The sequence below is a fragment of the Apium graveolens genome, chromosome 7 (assembly GCF_009905375.1).
Source record: "Apium graveolens cultivar Ventura chromosome 7, ASM990537v1, whole genome shotgun sequence".
NCBI classification, from domain to species: Eukaryota; Viridiplantae; Streptophyta; class Magnoliopsida; order Apiales; family Apiaceae; genus Apium; species Apium graveolens.
In genome coordinates, this window is record NC_133653.1 from 164,478,298 (window position 1) to 164,484,184 (window position 5,887).

The window sequence follows — 5,887 nt, forward strand, 5'->3', positions numbered from 1 at the left end:
GTTCTGATATCCATCTTCTGATATTATATTCTGATAATCTAAGTCCTAATATCCTTAAGTCCTGACTTTCAGTAAGTCCTGATTTCAGTAAGAACTGATATTTCCTGTTAGTTAAGATCTGAAAACTAAACATGAAACATATTAGACATGACATCTCAAATATATCCAACAATCTCCCCCAACTTGTAAATTATGCAAGAATATACAAGTTAATAGATTTGATGATGTCAAAAACATTTAAGTTCAAATGCAATAAGAGTTTAATAAGATTATAAATTACAACTTATAAAAAATCCAGCTTTACCAACATCACTGAATCAATCTGAATCCATAATGATTCTTAACAAGATCATTTATCAGATTATCTTCAGCTTTCTTCAGAACTTCAGCTAACTGTGCTTTGACCTGCATAAGTTCTTCTTCCTTACTATCACCAATTTGATAAATGGCTGTTCTGAGAGCTTGAATGGATGTTCTTTCAAGTCCATCACCAAGTCTGATAACCTTAGGATGTGAAGAGTTTTCATTATAACATAAGCATCTTCCTTTCAGAATAACTTCCACCTTAGCAGAATTCTTCAGCATAGGAATTTCTCTTCCATCACCTTCAGTAATCATTGGACTGTAATGAGAATTCTTTGTATTAGAGCTTCTGAATAGATCTTTTATAGCCTTCAAAATATATTATGACCATCTTCTTGTAACATCAGATTTTACTTCCAGAAGATAATGAATATTTTGAAGTTCTCTGATAGACTTCTTTAATACATCAGAATCAGCTAATCTATAAGTCCTTCCATCATTGAGAAATAAGATTAATTTCTCTTTCAGATTCTCCTTATCATGAGCATCTATCACAACTTGAGCAGACAACACCTTGTCAAGGTGCCTTTGTTTGATTTGTTCATATGGTTTATCTGTCAATATGAAAGAATCTCCTAGAGTAACCTCTAATCCTGTTTGAATCTTCTCTTCGTCAGAACCTAATCCAGCTCTATCTCTAGGTTGCTTGGCCTTCAACCCAAATGTAGCAAGTTGATTAATCATGAGATTGGATTTTGGTTCAACTGGAGTAGCTTTCTTCCATAACAGCTTCTTCTTATTAGCAATTGTCAATTTATTCAAATCAACTTGAGCATTGTCAGCAGTTGATGTCTTGATAGCTTGATCAAAATTTGATGTTTCTTATATACCTTCCTGTCCTTTATTCTGAACAACAACTTGAGCAGTGTCAGAGGTTGTTTTAGAATCTTCAATTATCTTTCTTCTTTTCAGAATTTGAACAGTTTCATCTTCAATAAGATTATCATCAGATACTTGAACCATTTTACACACTGGTTTCATCAGATCTTGAGAAGTTTTCAAGTCCAGTGACTTGGTTGGTTCATCAATTTTTCCTTTCCCTTTGTCTTTGGGATTACTCCCAGTCTATAATCTAGTTCTGAACTTTGAAGTTTCAGAATTTGACTTTTCCTTGATCACAATGCCCTTTTTCCTTTGGCCTTGGAGGTTTCTTTGCATCAGAAGCTTTAGACTTAGGATTCGTCTTTTCAGCAGCAAATCTAGCTTCTTCCTCCTTGAGAGTTTCTATTCCTAGATTGTGTTTCAGAAATAATTTTCTTGCTATCTCCTCATCAAGTGTCTGGATTTTAGGATCTTTGTAATAAACAGTAGTCTGCTTCCCCTTTAACTTCAGAGTTTGAAAGAACTTCTGAGAGTCTTCAGATCCTCACTGAATCAGAATATCAGAACTTGACATCAGACGTTGCTTATCACCACTTGACTTCAATCTTTGAGCATTCAAAGCATCAGAACTTGACTTGTTCTGGATAGAAGATTTTCCTTGAACTTTTCTTTGACCTCTGCTCTTTTCAGAGTTTCCCTGGTCATCACCTTTATCATCCTTTTTCTTCAGTTCTTGAGTAGGTGAGCATTTGGACTTAACTACCTTCTCCCCCTTTTTGGCATCATCAGGAAGTAAGAGAGAAAGAAGAAGTTCAACTGAAGATTGAATTTCATCCAATTGAGCTTTCTGAGAAGCTTGAGTAACCAGAACCTCAGCAATTTGGGCTTGTTGCTTCTCTTGAGTTTTCTCAATGGCTACAACTTTTTCAGAAATAGGTCTGATATACCTGTTTTTGTCAAGCTTAAGCACCTGGTTAAGTTTATCAGCTTGTTCTCTTAGTGTATCAACCTTTTCCTGAGTAGCAGTATGTAAATGATAAGTGGATTTTATATCCACTTGGAATGCTTTATTACAAGCTTAAATTGGTATTTTGGACTCAAGTTGTTGGTATTTTGAGGTGTTTTTGTGTTAATGCATTTCAGGTATCAGATAAATGAAGAAAAGAGCTTTTAAAGGAAATATGATGAAACGTGATCAGAATTGGAAGCCAAGGCCATTGTCAAGTTGTAGAGAATCTCATTAGCTTCGCGTGGGCAGTTGAATCGCCTAATTCTGACGAGTAGAACTCAAGTTATGGCCAAAACAAGATTCATCAGAATATTTTTCCCAGTAAGTAGCTGAGCGCCCGCTCAGCAGAGCTGAGCGCCCGCTCAGAGAGCTGAGCGCCCGCTCAGGAGAGCTGAGCGGCCGCTCAGGGCGCGGCTGGTCGCTGATTTCGCTGAAAAAGCCTTTTTTTAGTAGAATTTGATGATTTTAAGGGTCCAGGTCCACTAGGGGCGTATATATACTTAAAAAAAAGGGTTTTCATCATCCGGGAAGATTGGGATACCAAGGAGAAGACCTAGAAGCACAGAACAACTCTAAAAAAGAAGATCTTGTTTTCAACTTGTGATTCTTTGAATTAGTTGTAACTTTGGATGCTCGTTTTCGTTCTTGTTGAACCTAGATCTCGTTTATTCGTACTTTAATTATTATTTAGTTTATTAAGACCTTGTTTATACCATACTTTCATTAGAACCCATGGTGATGATGAGTTCGATTATGGGCTAATCGTTGTCATGGGATTCTAGCGGATTTACTTATGGATTTCAATAATTAATTGTTTCGATATCTTGGTGTGTGGTGATTGTATGATATCCTAGTATTGGTTGTGCTTATTCGTCTTATGTGTGTAGCTAACATATAAGATAGCGTGTTAATCTCTATTGAAGCGACAGTGAATATAGAGGTTTAGAACTTGCCATGCTAGCATAGGTTCATGTATGTGTATGCATGATTCGTAGGTAACTCTAATCGTTTTACTTGCCCTATGTAATCAAGATAGATAACTTGTTCTTAAACCGTTATGTTGTCAAATTCTATAGACATATAGGGTCTCAATATAATTGGTGCATATTCAGCTTCTATCTCTTTTGTGGATGTCTGGTAGAATGGTACTCGTGCAACGAAAGTTGGCGTTTATCAGTTTCGTGTTATCTGATTAGTGTCATCACCATCACATGCTAAGGTTAAGAACAATAAGGCTATTGAATGAAGTAGTAATGAAGTTAGAATCCCATGATTGTCATATATAGTAATTCAACCTCAATTCTCTTAGTTAATGTTATTTAGTATAATCTCTTAGTTTAATAAAAACCCAATTTGTTATTTGTCTTAGCATTGAGCGATAACCATACATTGTTGCATAGGTGCATAAATTGAACTTAACCTAAACCAGTCTCTGTGGGAACGAATCTGATTTATATCTTATACTACTTGCGAATGCGTATACTTGCGTGAATATTAGCGCGTGTTTTTGCCCTAACAAGTTTTTGGCGCCGCTACCGGGGACTCGGTGTTAATTTTTAGTTTATGTGCTTGTCATCAGTGGTCGTTAAAGTTCACTGACTCGGATTCTTTTACTTTCACGGTTTATTTGTTTGTGTTTCAGGTACTCATTATAATGGGAGATCCAGCAGCACGAACGAAAGCCTTGATGGATTTTTCTCAACCCAAGATCAATGACATTCAATCTAGCATTGTCCGGCCAGCTATCACAGCTAATACCTTTGAGATCAAGCCTGGCATAATTCAATGGGTACAGACTTCAGTCCAGTTTGGGGGTTCTCCAACGGAAGATCCCAATACACACATTAGGGATTTCATTGAAATATACGACACCTTCAAGTTCAACGGTGTTTCTGAAGATGCTGTGAAGCTGAGACTGTTCCCATTCTCTCTGAAGGACAAGGCTAAGAGCTGGTTACACTCTCTACCAGCTGGTTCGATTACTACTTGGGAAGATCTTGCTCAGAAGTTTCTTACTAAATTCTTCCCTATGGCGAAGACAGCTGCACTCAGGAATGCTATTACTCAATTTGCGCAGCAAACGGGAGAATCGCTAAGTGAAGCTTGGGAGCGCTACAAGGAGATGCTTAGGAAGTGTCCTCATCATGGAATTCCTGATTGGATGATCATCACTTGTTTTTACAATGGGTTGGGAGCACAGTCCAGACCCATGCTCGATGCAGCATCAGGCGGAGCATTATGGGCAAAGAGCTATAAGGAAGCTTATGATCTAATTGAACTGATGGCTGCTAATGAATATCAGTATCCAACCCAGAGATATCCACAGGGCAAGGTAGCAGGAGTTCTTGAAGTGGATACAGCTACGGCTATCACTGCTCAACTAAAGGCGTTGTCTATGAAGATCGATTCTCTGGCTAACTATGGTGTTAAGCAGATAATTAGTGTTTGTGAGCTGTGTGCAGGTCCGCATGCGACAGAGCAATGCGCTATATCTAGCGACTCAGCTCAGTTTGTGAGCAACTTTTAGAGATCGCAACAACCAGTTCCAGACACTTATCATCCTGACAACTGGAATCATCCTAACTTCAGCTGGAGCAACAATCAGAATGTGATGCAACAGCCGTTCCAGCCGTTTGGAAATAAGTTGTTCAACTCTCTTGGTTTTCAGCAACAACTCCAACTTCAACAACAAACTCATGATGCAGGTCTATCTTCGAATGAAAAATCTGAATTAGAGGAGTTGAGGCTTATGTGCAAAAACCAGGCTCTTATATGCCAAAGCCAACCTGTTTCTATCAAGACTTTGGAGAACCAAATAGGGCAAATTGCTAATACCTTATTGAATCGACCACCAGGAACGCTTCCTAGTGATACAGAAGCCAATCTAGGAAAGAAGAAAGTTGAAGAACATGTGAACGCCATCACCTTAAGGTCTGGAAAGGTCGCAAGCCCCCAAATTCAGCAAGACGAAGAGCCAGAAAAATCTCAAGATTCAGAAAATGCAGTTATGGCTGAAGAAGATGTGCAGAAGGAAGTAGAGGTGGAACCAAGGAAGACTACTGTGGAACACACTCCTCCGGAGGGTAATACAGGGGAGAAACAGATTTATCCTCCACCTTCTTTTCCTAAAAGGCTGCAGAAGAAAAAGCTGGATAAGCAGTTTGAGAAGTTTCTGGAGGTGTTCAAGAAACTTCATATCAACATACCTTTCGCTGAAGCTCTTGAACAGATGCCTAGCTATGTGAGGTTTATGAAAGGTATTCTCTCTCGGAAAGTGAAGCTCGATGACTTAGAGACCGTTGCTCTAACGAAGGAATGCAGTGCTGTGCTGTAACAGAAGTTGCCTCTGAAGCTTAAAGATCCTGGAAGCTTCAATATTCCTTGCACCATCGGAAACTTGTCGTTCGACAAGTGTTTATGTGATTTAGGAGCTAGCATCAATCTGATGCCCTTATCTATCTTCAAGAAGCTTGGTCTGCCTGAGCCGAAACCAACATACATGTCATTGCAACTAGCTGACCGTTCCATCGCTTATCCACGAGGTATAGTAGAGGATGTCTTGGTCAAGGTGGATAAACTCTTCTTCCCTGCTGACTTTGTAATTCTTGATTTCGAGGAAGATAAGAAGATTCCCATTATCTTGGGAAGACCATTCTTGGCTACCGGCCGAACTATGATCGATATGCAAAAAGT

The 5,887-nt window shown here is 38.7% G+C and overlaps 1 non-coding gene across 1 annotated transcript; it reads right to left on the reverse strand.

The window, feature by feature from the left end:
• Positions 1 to 4,238: 4,238 nt before the first annotated feature.
• LOC141675389 (small nucleolar RNA R71) lies at positions 4,239 to 4,345 on the reverse strand. The gene has a single exon (XR_012556045.1). It is a non-coding gene; the product is annotated as a small nucleolar RNA R71 (small nucleolar RNA).
• Positions 4,346 to 5,887: the final 1,542 nt, after the last annotated feature.